The following is a 15,185-nucleotide window of genomic DNA, read 5'->3' on the forward strand; positions in this document are numbered from 1 at the left end:
TGCTTTCATGAAGTGTTAGCCCCTTGCCTTGGTGACAGGGGTATCCTGTGCAACTTCAGTAACAGAAAAGTAAATATTTTATTGTTGTAAAAATGGCATCAATGTTTCAACTTTATTGGGGGGGCAGGGTGTAAAACCTCAAGCAAAAACTTGTTCTGGTGTAGCATCAATTTTTCTTTCCTCTTCTGGGTTTAATTCAAATCCAGTTATCTATAAACGCAGCAATAGTGTCAGAACTGGCAGCTCCATCCTGTAGTAGTTGTGGGGAGTAGAGCTATCTGCCTAAAATATTTTGTAGTATTTTATATCTCCAGAATTGATTGCATTTTCCAAATAAACTGTATGATTGTCCAGTATTGGCATTATCCCAGAACTTAATTAACTTTCTTATAGCTTTTGTCTCTGCTTCGTATCTGATGGGCATCAGTTTAAAGAAATACTTTGCAAATGGCAGAGAGCCTAAATGCATACAGTAGTCACAAATATAGTGGAAAACTTGTGCTTCAGAATATCAACTTGCATTTTAATTTGTTTTTAATCTGTAGGTGAGCACAACTGCAGGCAAATCTGGAACGCTGAAAGTTTCATTGCAGTGCAGACTTTGACTACCATTCCAGCTTATAATGGATAGGGTTAGTGTTACAGGTCTAAATGCCTTGAAAATATAAATTTCCAGAGTAGAATTTGTTTCTAGTTATGTTTTTATATTTTCTGTTATTTATCTTCTTTGTCTTCATAGCTGTGTTAGCTGGTACAGTATTTGGCTAGCATACAAGGTGTAGTAGCTATGATTTTGGAGAACAGAGTCTTCATTCTCTCTTGGATTTTTGCATAACATCAGCTCCATCTCAGAAACCATGCAGTAGTGTTTGGATGGTGATGATCAGACTTACTGCATCTGTGCAAGAATGTTTCTGTTTACAAAGGGTCACTCTCAGTCCTAAAGACAATAATTGAAGTCCTCTGAAGGCTTTGGCTTTTTTAGATGATACCCACTGTTCACATTTTCAGAAAAATTGATCGGTGATCATGCAGGTAGACTAATAGGAAAAAGGGCATGATATGGTGTGTTCTTAATTTAGTGTTTGGTTTTTCCCTCTGAGCATAAATAGGATGTGGTGTGTTTTAACATATGAAGTGGTTTTGTATTGTTGTTACTACTTTAACTACTTTATTAAGTAAGCTATTGTGTGTGAGTTACCCTTCCTAGTAAGCCTGAGCGTTGCTCGTCATGTAGAGTTCCTCACTTACCCCAAAAACCCATAGCCTGTATTATGGCTCTTTTCTGATAAGGAGTTGAATGCCCCTAGATGAAAGGAGACAAAGCTCCCTGTTTTATCTTTGCAGCTGATGGGTCAGTCGTAATGCAGAAACGGTGCAGTTCAATACAGTGTACCAAGTGATGGCTGGAACTGAGGGCATGCTTCAGGGCCACTTTTCGGGCTTCCTACTTATGAAATGCCTTTCCCTAGGCTGGTGTTAATTTCATAAACTCACAGCTAGACCCTATAGTCTCTATCACATCTTTCCATGAATCTTGATCTGTCACATACCTATACCTGCAATATTTCCTGGGTGCAAGCTTTTCACTGCTCTGTGGTTGGTAAGCAAGTGAATTTTACTTCTGGTGTGCTTTATGAGGTCCTGTAGAACTTGCTTTTACCCAATTTCAGTCTGTTCGGCATAACAGCAAGGCATGCAAACAATGATCATCTTTGGGTGTTTCTTAGTGGAAATTATCACTCCTGGCTTAGTTCTTCTGGTCTGAGCTTTGGAGCAGGAAGGGAGCCTACCTAGGCTTTGTCCATGGGTCATTTCACAAATAGCTACTGTGATCTGACAAAGTGTGCGATTCAGAAGAAGAGAAACTAAATTTAGTTCTGTTGCCTGGTCATCTTTTGGTATTCTACTTCATTTTGAAAAACATGTCTTTGTTTGAATTTTAAGCAGGTGAATTAAAAATACTGTGATTTAGTGTGTTTATACTCTTGTACAGCTGACTGACTGCCTTAGCTGGGGTGGGGACTTTATCAATTATTAAAGCATGGCCTTGTTTGGTTTTGTCCAGCTTCAGTGCAGAACACAGCCTGCTGAAGTTGTTGACAGGAGGTAAGTATGAGAGCTTTGTTCTCAGCAGAATCATTCCTCTTGTGTATGTTTCCTCAGAAACCTAAAGGTTTCAGAATCTATTAGTGTATACATGTGTCTGTTTCTGTACTAGAATGTACATAATATTACAAATATACTTTACAGGGGCAGTGCCATAAAAATTTGGAATGTGTCCCTGTGTATATGGTTTGTTTTTTCTTTCTTAAACTTTCTTTCTTTCTTTCCTCCCTCCCCCACAAGATACCTATATGCTAAAGGTCTGGGGAAAAAAAAATCCATTGTTTATGTGCAGCCTATTGTTCAGTCAAAGTGCATATTGTCAATGGTCGCATGCTTTGCTTAAATATTTTATAAGATCAATGTATACTATGCTAACCCTGCCTTCTTTCTGTTGTCTGATCGTGCGTTTCCATTTATACCTAGTTAGTAATCTAGACAGGCTTGAAACGTGTAAGCTTTTAGCAGATACTTGATTTCAGACATGCTTTGTTCTGGAAGCTCCCCTTTGTTGTGCTCAAATGACAGAGCTTTGAGTAGTAAGAAACTTTTTTTTTTTTTCCCCCCCTCGGGTTCTGACTGTACAACGCTAAAGTGATCTTGTATGTGTAAAGAACGGTGTTGTCTCCTGTTCCCTCATGCCTCCAACATGAGGCAAAAGCCATGCAGGTTCATGCCAGTAGGATAAAACATGAAGGTGGGTTTTAGACACTGCTTCAAAGCGAGTCCTATTGCAACTGGGTGAGGAGTACGTCCTGTGAAAGGAAAGTCTCTGCACAGCAGTCTGTATACGGTAGTAATGTTTCAGGCATGACCGCAGAAGTAGACTCCAATAACAGGACAATCTGAAAGAAACGTGGTAAGAAAGTAGGTAGAGGAACTGAGCTTTGATTGCGCTTGCAGCCTGAACAGGGCAGAGACCAGCAGTGAGCTGTCGGCACCTTTGTGACACCACACGGAGGTGGGTGCTCCACCGAACAGGGGACCTCTGTACCCTTTGCTCTGCACGGGGAGGGAGAAGTGGCTCTGGTGCTGCTCACCTCCCTGTAAAGACAGTGATTTCTATTCCACTAAATGGTTTTAATGCAACTGCTGTTCTTAGCGAAGGGGTTTTGACAGGTATTGAACTTGGACAACTCTCTTGCTTTGTTCCTAGAATTCAGAGCACTGCTCCTTCTAGGATCAGGCCACAGAGTAGGAGAATAAAGAAATGCCAAGGAAAAAATGGAGCTGTTGGAATGAATCTTTTCCTGGCTCTGGGTAGAGAAAGGTCTACATGCTTTCTTCTTGCTGCTCCTGAGTGCAGCAGTGTACAGTTGCAGTGCTCTTTTGGTCTCTTTACAGAGGGTCTGCTTTCCACTTTTCTCCTGAATTTCCAGTCAGGTATTACAGAAATTTATAGGAGCTTTGTAACTAAATGTGACAGAAATAGGCCTGGACCATCTGCAGGATCAGTAGACATTAGACTCCAGAGTACAGGTCCACAGTGGGTGAAGTTGTGAGCAATAGTGATTATCCCTGATTTTGTTGTTGTTGTTGTTCTTGAGTTTCATTCTTACTTGGGCCAGGACTACTACTTGTTATTATGTTAGGGTCATTACCCTGAGGACAAGTGAAAGCAGCTTATTGCTCGGGGTCAAGCTCTGGACTTTCACTGTCCAGAGACAGTGGTTTCTGCCTTCTACCCATCCAGGCAGATTCAGTGGAATGGATTTTTGATTCTTTGCCTTTAGGAGCATCATTATCTCTGAAGGCAGTTTAATCTACAGGAAATGCATGCAACTTCTTGCAGTGTGTGCATCAAGAAGATTTGAGTAGATAATTAATCTGAGGAACTGGAAATTAATTGGGAGGGAAATTGTTGCTTTACAGATGTGCTAAATAATAACTATTTTACTATATTTAGCTGTCTATTGAAGTAACATTAGATGTAGAGAAGATAAACCTTTATAGCCTGGGACTCCTTATTTTGGAGGGACAATACAGTACAAACAGCCAAATATTTCTTCCTTTAACTCATTGGACTTTTGTAAGTGCAGAAGGCTAGCTGTCAGCTGTCAAGAAAGTTTGGGAGCTATTGGATGCCTGGCTTGTTGTAATAAGCTTTTGAAAATTTCAGCTTGCTTTAGTTTTCCAGAACTGGAATTCATCCACATGAGTACGTAAGTACTTCATAGCACTGGGGCCTGGAGGCTCTGCTGTTCCTCGGATTCAGTGATAATGTCTGAGGATGACCATGGGAGCAGTGTGACCCTTCAGGAGAGTCAGCTATACCTCCTGTGAGTTGTCTTTGGAAAGCAAACAGCAGTGGCAAGGTATCTCTGGGCTCTCTCTTAAGGGGTAAAATAGAATGGTGAAGCATTTGAAGAAGCGTTTCCTCAGTTTTCTTCTGGACTTTGCAATAGATACCCAGTGGTAAAGACCACCATTTGGTGTGCTTTGAAATCACTGCTGAGTGGAAAAGGTGATAACCAAAGCATGCTAGGGACACGGTAATGCTGTTTTGAGGAATGAGATGTTTTGAGGAAATCACTTTTGCTTGATGTTGTATTATCCTTACACTCCAAAAGGCTTTGTAGGTGACTTAAGTGCTACAAACTGTCAGACTAGATCGAGGCTCTGTCTTATCTTTGGGGTTTTTTGCTTTGGGGGCCAGTGAGTTGCTACCAAAAAGAGAGCAGGAGGCTGTTAAAAGGAGGGTGTTGATGGCAGAGCAAGTTACTTTTGCTGGTGCTGACTCGGACTTTCAGCCATCTGGTGATAATAGTGTCACTCTTGAATTCAGTCTTTCCTTGTTAGAGAAATTTAATTGAAATGAGATGAATGAAGATTGTGTGCAATGTACCAGTTGCATTTTTATGTCTGACAATAGCAAGGATCAATTTAGTAAGAAGCACATTGGAGCATACTATGGCTACTGATTTAGAATCTAATTGAGGATCTTTTTTCTCATAAAGTGGCTGTGAATGTCAACATATAATAATATGGGGTGATGTGTCAATACCATGGAGACAGCCTGTTAGAAATTATATGGAATTAATTCTAGACAACAATGTTGTAAAGGTTAAACAAGCACAGAAGTGTGACAGAGAGCAGGTATTTGTTATAGTATTAAGAATATTTTGCAGATGTAAAGAACATACATGAGAACATGCCTCTTAACTCACAGTTGGGACCATGTGATTAAAGGTGCCTGATTTAAGGGCATTGATTTGCAGGATGGGAATCTCAGAATCCTGTCCTCTAAATAAGTCAGTCACATAGGCAGAGAGTGGAGAGGGTTTATAGTGACAATTGATGATGAGCTGGATTTCAAGGAGCTTTTTAAGAGAGATTGCGGAGTGTATGTTTGCATGCTTTGGCTTCTTCAGGCAATCATGTTAGCAGGATCACAGTAGTCTGAAGCTTTGCTAGGCCATCTGATACAGCTGGGGAGAGTGCAGATGAGAAAGAAGGCAGGCAAGCTTTAAGGACACTTCAGCTTTAAGGGCATCTCCACTTTCCTGGTGAACTGCTAAAGATAATTTTGAAAGATCCTTTTGCTGTTTCACCCAAGATAATGAATTCTGGAGGGATTGTCAACACTTTGTTATTGAGATAAAGGTAAGCGTGTTACAGTTCCTGGATGCTGTGCTCTGCAATGAGGAAATACGGGAATGTAACTTTGGGGTTGTCTGAGGGAAAACCTCAGTACTTCTGATGTTTGAGAAGTCAAAGTTTCAGACCATACCTCAAAGTACATAGAAAGAGTAGAGATATGTTTTAAACCGTGTGGAACAGGTATTCAAGTGAATTTCTTGTTCTAATCTGTATCACTTTAGACTATGGCATATTAACTTAATTATTTGGACAGACATGTTGTGGATTGAGTAGATATCTGGAAGACAAACTGTTCTAAAGTGTTCCAGTCTTATTTTTATATCTACATTTGCCTGTCTGATGAGCAAAAGGAAACTCATGGTCTTTTGTGTCACAGTAAGAAAGCAACGCTGACTGTAGTCTGTTTATTTAGCCCCAAGTAAAAATGATAATTACTATGCATGCATTTATAGCTGCTGCAGACTTGAATGTGAGGGAGGCAATTCAGAAAAGCTTTGAGGTTTGGTTTTGGTTTTTTTTTCCTCTAGGCTTGTAGGTGGGGAGAGTCTAGAGAGGAACTGGAATGCACATTTACAATTTGAAAAAATAGTAGGATATATTTTGGTGGCTAAAATGGAACAACAGAATCACCAAGTGGTTGAGGTTGGAAGGGACCTCTGGAGGTCATCTCGTCCAACCCGCCTGCTCAAGCAGTGCCACCTAGAGCTGGTTGCCCAGGACCACGTGCAGACGGCTTTTGAGTATCTCCAAGGATGGGGACTCTACAACCTCCCTGGGCAATCGGTGCTAGCGCTCAATCACCCTCGCAGCGAAAAAGCGTTTGCTGATGTTCTGACAGAACCTCCTGTGTTTCAGTTTGTGCCCATTGATTGTCTCTTGTCCTGTCACTGAGCACCACTAGGAAGAGCCTGGCTCCATCATCTCTGCACCCTTCCTTCAGGTATTTATTTACATTGATAACATCCCCCCGATCCTTTTCTTCTTCAGGCTTAACAGTCCCAGCTCTCTCAGATGAGAGACTTTTCCTCCTATGAGAGCTATTCCAGTCCCTTAGTCATCTTCATGGCCCTTCGTTGGGCTCTCTCCAGTATGTCCCAGTCTCTCTTGTTCTGAGGAGCCCAGAACTGGACACAGCACTTCAGGGGTGGCCTCACCAGTGCTGAGTAGAGGTGAAGGATCACCTCCCTTGACCTGCTGACAATACTTTACCTAATACAGCCCAGGATGCCATTCACCTTCTTTGCTTGCAAGAGCACACTGCTGACTCATGTTCCACTTGATGTCCACCTGGGCTCCTCATACTTTTCTGCCAAGCTGCTTTCCAGCTGGGTGGCCCCCAGCATGTATTGGTGCCTGGGGTTGTTTCTCTCCAGGTGCAGGACTTGGTGCTTCCCCTTGTTGAACTGAAAGTGAAACTCAAAGTGAAACTTGTTGAAGAAAAAATACTTTGGCTTATCTTTAGATACTGGTTTTTAAACAACCTTTGGTCTGAAACACTGGAAAATCATGCTTTGAGCATGCCAAAATGCCAAAAAATTCCAGGCATTGCCTATTAAAAAAAAAAAACCAAACCAAAAAAACCCCGCAAAACAACCCCCAAAACCACCAAAATCTGGTGTGTACACCTTAAGCTCAGATGATGCTGTTAAAACCAATCTGCTGATTTAGAAGGATGCATGTTTATTTCACGCAGCTTGGACCAAACAGAATACTGATTTTGATAGTCTGTTTGTTTCCAGAACGCATCTGTTCAAGTGACCAGCTCAAAGGAGAAAGGTTGCAAGGCATATCCACTTTAGCTTTTAGGAGATCTTACGGTTCACTGCTGCCTGTTGTCTTTTCAAGTAGATTGCTTATGGTTTCCATTTGAATGTTGTTTGTTCAGAGAAATCTAATGTAAATAAATCGATGGTGAAATGTAGTTAGGTTTTTGTTCTGTAGTTCTCTTGATGCAGTTACAAGGATCTTCTAGAGAAATTGCAAACAACCTTACTTTTAGTGCATCTGTTTTGAGAATCATAAAAAGGCCTTTGGAACTTCTTCAGTTAGAGAAAAGGACCAAAATTTCGAACACTGTGTATAAAGAGAAATGTGGATGGGTGGGGCTTGAGTCACTGAACCCAGAACCTCTGAATGACACGTAGGTGTTTTGTGTCTGTTGGGAAGCCTTGAGGGGCGGCTTAGCAGAAAGGAGTAAGCACCTTCAGGGACTAATTCATCTTCTCTTCTGAGGCTCTGTGCACCCTGAAGGCTTGCCCTTGCTGGAAGGGGCATACCTGCCTGTGCTTCTGAGCTGCTCATCTCGTGCAACCCCATGAAGCAAAATAGCCCTGGTGTTGCTTTGTTTTTTCTTCCCTGCATGGTATGAATGGGGAGAGAATGTGACTAATCCAGGGGCATGTAAAACCTCAATAACTGTCTGTAGGCATGTGGAAGAGCAGTGAGGTAGGAAGACTAAATTACTAAATTGGGAAAACTGCGGGAGATATATTTTAATTATAATTTCTTGTAGGATGTTGAAATTTCGTTCTAGTCCAGCAGAATAAGAAACAGATGCTTTGAACACTTTGGACTTCCAGGAAAAAGGTGTGATATGTAGACATCCTTCTCGTATTGTACTTCCTTTCATCTAGATGACAAATAAAATAAAACTGCATAATTGATAAGGTTCATACTTCACCCTTGATCAGTAAGGTTAATTGAGTGACTTCTCTTCTGTGAAGGTAGATGTCATCAGTGACTTAGTCTAACATGGAGTTTTTTGTTGGTCTGTGTCGTGTGTGTCCCCCCCCCGAATATGGATAACCAGCATGTGCCCATGTCAGGATTCCCTCCCTCGCAAATTAAAATTGAATGTTTTACATACTCTTTTAGAGAATGATAAAAAGAATTTTAAGTCTGGATTCACTTCTATCTAAGCAGACTGGAAAACAGAGTTGTGAGATGTAGTTGGAAGCAAAGACAGAAAATTCAAGCTAAGTACTACTTTTGTTTTATTGACAGTAAGAATTAGGGGGAGATTAGTATTGAGTTTTCAGCTCTGAAATAGCATTACTGATATTAGGAGTTTGATTCAAATCTGTGAGAGCGATGATTTAAGGCCAAATGCTGGGACTTTTATTCTCATACAATGACGGTGTATCCTCATCATAGGATAAAACATTGCACTGTACCTGTCCGGTAGGATATCGGTTAGACTTTTTGAGTGAGAAAAGGTTGGTGGTTGTTTTAACCAAAAAGTTCCCAAGTCACATTCTTCATTGCATCTTTAATGGTTTGGGGCATCTATCATGTTGAGCCAATTTTGTCCTCACCAGGCTGTTCCATGGCCTGTGTCCTCAGTAGGCTTTAATGGGTTCTCACTGAAGTATGGGGCCTGTCAGGCCAGCATGGGTGCTTTTAGCCACGGGGTCAGTACAAGTTTAGGCTGGAAACCCTTAACTCTGTGTGAATGAGCAATCTTCCTTTCTGTTCAGAAATGTCTCAAATAAATTAACTAAAGCTGAAATTGGATCAGAATTGCTGTAAGCTTACAGAGGCAGAAATGTCTCAAATTAACTAAAGCTGAAATTGGATCAGAATTGCTGTAAGCTTACAGAGGCAGGATGCAGTTCTCTTGTTATTAATACCTTTTTAAAAATTATTTTTATTTAGAGATTACTGTGGAAGGGAACGGCATCAGGATCTTTTGAAATAACCTGGAATTGTGATAATGGTAATGTACAAGAGTTTGGTAACAGCAGGATAATGGAAGACATCTCTTCTGCTGTAGTGGGTGCACTGTCTGTGCTAGCTGCATGGTTTAGTATCTAGAAGTAGTTGACTTATTTTCCTTTCCTTGCCTCTACCAAAGTCCTACTCCGTGCTCTTTCCAGAATAGGCATTTTGTCTGAGCCTTGTGAACCATGAGTTGGAGCAATGATTTGTAGAGCACTGTAGAGAATGCTGGGCATATTTACATACCATTATTTTGCAATACGTGGTCTATGTGTTGGATGCAAATTCTCTGTGTAGTTGTGACCCCCCTTTTCTGAGTTACTTATTTCTGCATTTTTATGCTGTGGATTTTATTGAAGGTGAGGCCTTAGTTAATGGTAATGTCTGCTCTAGCAAGTCTGAGTGTAGGAGATGAAGGATCTACTTTTATCGAATCGAAGATAGTTGGAGTTACAGGAGAGCCTTGAAGAGAGGTTTAAAAAGCTTTTATGAGTAAAAGAGCTAAATTGATTGTACTATGTCTAGAAAAACCTCACTGTTTTGGTTCGGAAAGTGATACATAATAGTTACAACTATTGCAAACTTCCAAAACTGACTATTGCCAATAGGAGAATGCAGTTCTGGAGGGGTGTTTTTGCAGAGGGAGTTGTAGAGTAATTGGAGGACAAACATTTGGTAGTTAGCAGTGTGGTTGAGTACATGCCAGCTTTTAATTGTGGTATGTGGATCCTGCTGATGTTTCCAGAGGCATTTGGAATGGCAGCAAATTAGTTTGCCAAGTGTAGGAGGATCATTGCTGGGGAAATGCTCCCTGTGAAATTTCCAGATTTTAAAGGAACGGAAGGGGGGTTTTTGTCTTCCTTTGAATGTGACAGATGCCAATCAAGGGGAGAAATGTTAAGATTTTCTTTGCTTTTTCCTGGAATTGATGTGAGATTTCCATTCCAGTGGTTTTGAATAATTCCAACTCCACATTTCTCATCTGCCATGAAGAAGATATAGCGTGATGTTGATGTAGCATTGAGGTACCTTAACTGCACCGTGGCTTTTGGAATGTGGTCGTTGGCATTGTTACTGCCTGGATTAATGTCTTTGTTTTTCTTTCTTGTGCTTGGAAGGTCTACAAAGAACATTTAGAACCTCCTGTGCCACAAGGCTCCCTGGTTTTATTTATTTTTCTAGAGAAAGAATCTGAAAAAAGGATCCTAGGCTGTCTGATTTGTTCTCCCTCTCTCCACTTTCCATGTTGTATGCCTTGTTTCTATTAAATTGAAAAAATTAGTAAAACGGTCCACATATACTTAAGGGTAGAGCTCCTCTTGCTGCCAAGAGTCAGTACAAGCTCTGAGAGCCCATCACCAGGCTGAAGAAGGGTTTGGTACTGGCTCTTGTCTTGGGGAATCCTGCTCTGGTGTGTTACAGAAAAGTCTGTTAGCACAGCTGTGGGAAACTAATTTGGCATCCTCTGTGTTTGTTGACTACCTCTATGAGAAGAGAGTATCAGGAAAAAGTTACTCTCTGAAGTTTGGGATAAGTTAACCAAAAATTGCTCTTTCCGAGTGAGTGACAGGATTTCCAAGAGTTTTATGTGCAAAATCTGAGATGATACAAATACTAAGTTTGCCAATTTGAATCCTAGATAACATTCTAGAAATCTTAAATAACGGAGTGGCAATATAAAGAGAAAAGGTGTATTTGGACATCTTGTAATGTCTTGCCCCATCCAGGGATCTAGACCAGGAGAGGTGTGCCCCCAGTTAACTCCCCCTTCGTGTTATCTCTAAAGGCTCAGAGTATTTGCTTCTGCTGTAATCTCTTCAGGTAGGCACGTTCCTCACAGAGCAGAGAGGAAAAGGAGCTGTAGGAGTTTCTTGTTCTTTCTTTATAATGATTAATTTCTGTCCCCTCCCCTGTAGGGAGGCAAGTGGACAGTCCTTGGGTAGGTTAAATGTCTCTGAACATTTTGGCAAAGTAAATAATACCTGCCCTGTGTGGGCTTAGATGAAAGCAGGCAGTGTGCCAGGAAGCATGCGTGGTTCTAGGGCTGAAGATTGGACCTTCAGCTGTATCTGTGATGCCAGCAACAGTGATGCTTCCAGATGCTTTCCCTGTGTATTCACTAGGTGGTAAGAGACATGGCAGGTGAAACATATGTAATAAAACACTGCCCACAAAGTACATATGTTAGGAGTTTTTGCACATACATAGGATGTCCGACCTGTTTCTGCTGGATAGGAAGGAAAAAATGAGAGAAATTTGTTAATAAATATGTGATGCTTCTGTGCAGCAAGGCCTCCTACGTGCTTTCTCCAAATCCATCTCTCCCTGGGAGATTAAAAAAAAAAAACAACACTCATCCTCTCCCAACCATCAGATTTTCCTCCTTCCCTTCAGAATTATTCTTCCTCTGTCTTCTAGCCACTCCTTATTCTGCTCCTCCTTCATCTGTTCTTCCCTTAGACTTCTGCTTCTTCCCCAGGTTGCCCTTGTACTAGCTGGGTCTCAGGCCTTGCGTGTAAGCATTGCTGTGTCTTTGGCTGGCCTCATCTGGTTACTGTTCCTGGCTTTCCTCATCTTCTTCCCTGGGCATGAGGCTCCATGATTCCTTACTGAAGTAAGGAGAGGGTGAATCTTGTTTACTGCTACTGATTACCTTGGTAATCATCAAAAAGGATGGAGACTTAGCGGGAAGTAGGGAAAGGGGACACACTCAAAAGCTAGAAGTAAAAGGAGGGTTCACTGTCCCTCCCCGGCAGGGCAGCAGGTGGCACACCATCTTGTATGAAACTCTCCTCGAGCAATATTTCTTTGCAAACTGCTGGTTTATCACCTGAATGCTGGTGAAGACTTAGGAGATTGCTCTCAGGAATGGTTCCAGTACAGTGTTTTAAAGTAGCTTGTTGGAGATGGTGTCAGATTGCTGTCCCAGCTGCTGCTGGCTAGGTTTTCTGTTTGAAAGATGTCATTTGAATACCATGGTACCTCTGTCCTCTCTCCATTTTTCTAGTTTATCTGGTAGTACACATACATCCAAATAACAGTACTAACGTATGTAGCTTTGTTCGCGCAGATGTAACCGTGTTAGGCCCCCTGGCATCTTGGGGTCTTTGGTTACCTGAAAGATACAGTTTGAAAGAGTAGGCAGAAGCATCGATGCTGTAGAAATTGTAGGTACACAACCTAACCCTGCAAACGGATCCTGACAGTTCCTCTTTGGTTTTCAGGGAGCCTTTGCAGTCAACCTCCTCTATTGCCAGGCTCATGTGAGGCACCTTCTCCTTGGAGCAATTACTTCCCTTGTGAGGGTCTTTCATGGGTCTCAGCCACCTTCCTCTGCTGGCTGTCAGGAGAAAATGTGACTGCCTATGACTTGTTGAAGGAACCCCTCTGTAAAGAGGGTATGGACGGAGAGGTTATTCATCTTAAAACAGATTCTTGCCCTTTTGCTCTTTGTTACCAAAACCCTGTTAGCAGCCCTTTATGAAAGAGGATAATCTGCTGGTGCTGCATAGTTTGATTAATGCAAGACATCTTTCTGGGGGGCTGTCTCGAGGTTGTGTGATGGAGTGATGTTTCTGAAAGTCTGAGAAAGGTAGAGTTATTTGAATAGAAACTCTCTATAAATCTTAAGTTGGATTGAACCTACTGATTGGTGCATCTCAAGCTTGCATTGCTCTTCCCTAGGTACTTGGTGTTCCAAAGAGTGAAGATAAAAAATGTGTGCAAGTTTAGGCAACACTTGGTGTCTGAAGGGCTTACTGTCAAAATTTGCACCACGTCCTATCAATTTTGCTGCTCAGTGGTGTCATGAGAGTGGCCACACCAAGAAAGGAGTCATTAGTCACCTGCAAAACTCTTATAAAAGTTGATTTGTTAACTGTAAGGGTTGCTCTTAAGAGGGGGAGGGGAGGAGAGAGAAATGCTTACCATATGTTCTCAGCTTGTTGCAAACAGAAGGCATTATTTACTTTATATAAGCCACTTTTCTGTCTGTTGCATAATTTCTGTCATAATTTTCATTTGGTTATTTTTAAAAAAAAAGGGGGGGGGGAAGGGGGCAAAAATAAAGCCACATTCTTTTAAGGTTAAGTTAGTGAATAATTTTCTCCCAGTGATGGTATTCTAGATTACTTCAAAGATGTGTCCTCAATATTGAATTTTTGGGTCTGTATAATAAACTTCATTGGTTAGGGTGCTGTTCTCTGGGTAATGCCATGTCAGCTTAATACATATTCTAATGCTCTTGGCTAGGACTGAATGGAAGTTACCCGAGTGAGAATTTCCCCATGACACTAGAGCCTGAAAAATGGCATTGTGCAATACGCGTGGTTACAATGAAGCAGCTTTACTGGAATACAACAAAACCACTATGTTCTTAATTGAAAAAAAGGGGAAAAAAAAAAGAAGGCAGATTTGATTGTTTCACATAAGTGATTCAGAAACTTGAACTTCTTTTTTACATAAAGGCTATTAAAGTATCCTTTTGAAATCATTGTAGTGAGTAAGTCTTACACTGCATTAATAGTTATCCCAATGAGCACACACAAACTAAAACCACATTTTTGAAATTCCTGCATCAATGCTATTTCTGCAGTAATGAGAAAGCCTGGGTTTGCTGGAATGGACAGACTTCATCTGTACAAGAGATAAATGGCTACCAAAGAAAAAGCTAGGAAGAACTTTTAATAAGATCAAGACACAGGAAGAAAAGATGAAAAGATTTCTGAAAAAGGATCTTTCCTGTTTTGTAATCAAAACCGTGTCGGATATAGCAGGAAGAAGCAAATCAGGTTCCTAAGAATGCAACAGTTGGGATGGAGTGTTTTGGTTCAAGACAAAAACTGAAAGAAATGGGAATTCTTCATGGGAGATAAATCCAGTGAGTATAAACTATTACTTCTCCATCTAACCTGAGGGCAAAGAGAGGTAATTCAATGACCAGTCTCTGGTACTTGGTAGGGCTAGCAGATTATAGGGTCCAGGTCTGTGGGCCCCTGTTAATTGTTTCTGACTCTTAGTTTTGCTGGCTTTTACCATTTTTACATGCTCTTGAGAAATATTTGCTTCCTTCATTGACTTCTACATATCTTTGTCTGGCATTATAGTTATTTGCAGACTTTAAGCACCTCAGATATTTAGTTTGTCAAGATTGCCAGAAAGACTGAGTGATTTTAAAAGGAAACTGGGAAGTTTTCTCGTTCATCAAGATTATCAGCTATTTAGAAAATTCAGCATTTTTTTGTCACTTCATTTCCATGTGCATATGATTTCTATATGTTAAAAAAAAAAAAAAAAAAGCAACCACAGACTTGTAGTTGAGAGGTAGCCTTATGTAGTCTTTGATTTTCTGGACAGAATTTTTGTCATTCTGTGAGATGGCATGAGAATGCCAGTCCTTGCTGCTCTGCAGACTAACTCTGCTGAGCAGAAAACCAGGCCAGAGAAGGTAAGTGACAAACGTCTGAACCTTGTCTGTCTTTGAGCAGGCTTTGCTATTGCCTTACATCTGTTTACATCTTAGGAAGGTAGGTATTAGTATTTATATAGTTAGCTGTAGCATTTATATCTCTTTAGGATCAGTTTGAGCAGATATAAATGACTATTTCAGGGGCGGTGATGTTCAGAACTGGGAGAAGTCTGGAAGGATCTTTGTGTATAATAGTTCCTCAGAGATGCTGAGGAGAAAACATCAAATCCTTATAAAGGTCCAAAGTGCTTATTAGCTGTCAGTGCTGCATTCTGGTTTTAGTCTTTATGTTTGA

At 41.0% G+C, this 15,185-nt stretch overlaps 1 protein-coding gene across 15 annotated transcripts in view; it reads left to right on the forward strand.

Moving 5' to 3' along the window:
- Window positions 1–15,185, forward strand: part of ARVCF (ARVCF delta catenin family member) — a 292,495-nt gene that overhangs the window by 147,639 nt on the left and 129,671 nt on the right. Inside the window, exon 1 of one of the 15 annotated variants that reach the window (XM_069795013.1) lies at window positions 14,164–14,302. The exons of the other annotated variants lie outside the window; for them this stretch is intronic. The gene's annotated coding sequence lies outside the window, so the exon portion shown is untranslated. Of the gene's footprint in view, window positions 1–14,163; window positions 14,303–15,185 lie in introns of those variants that run through there. 15 annotated transcript variants of the gene reach the window in all.

Source organism: Haliaeetus albicilla, chromosome 10 (genome assembly GCF_947461875.1).
Source record: "Haliaeetus albicilla chromosome 10, bHalAlb1.1, whole genome shotgun sequence".
NCBI classification, from domain to species: Eukaryota; Metazoa; Chordata; class Aves; order Accipitriformes; family Accipitridae; genus Haliaeetus; species Haliaeetus albicilla.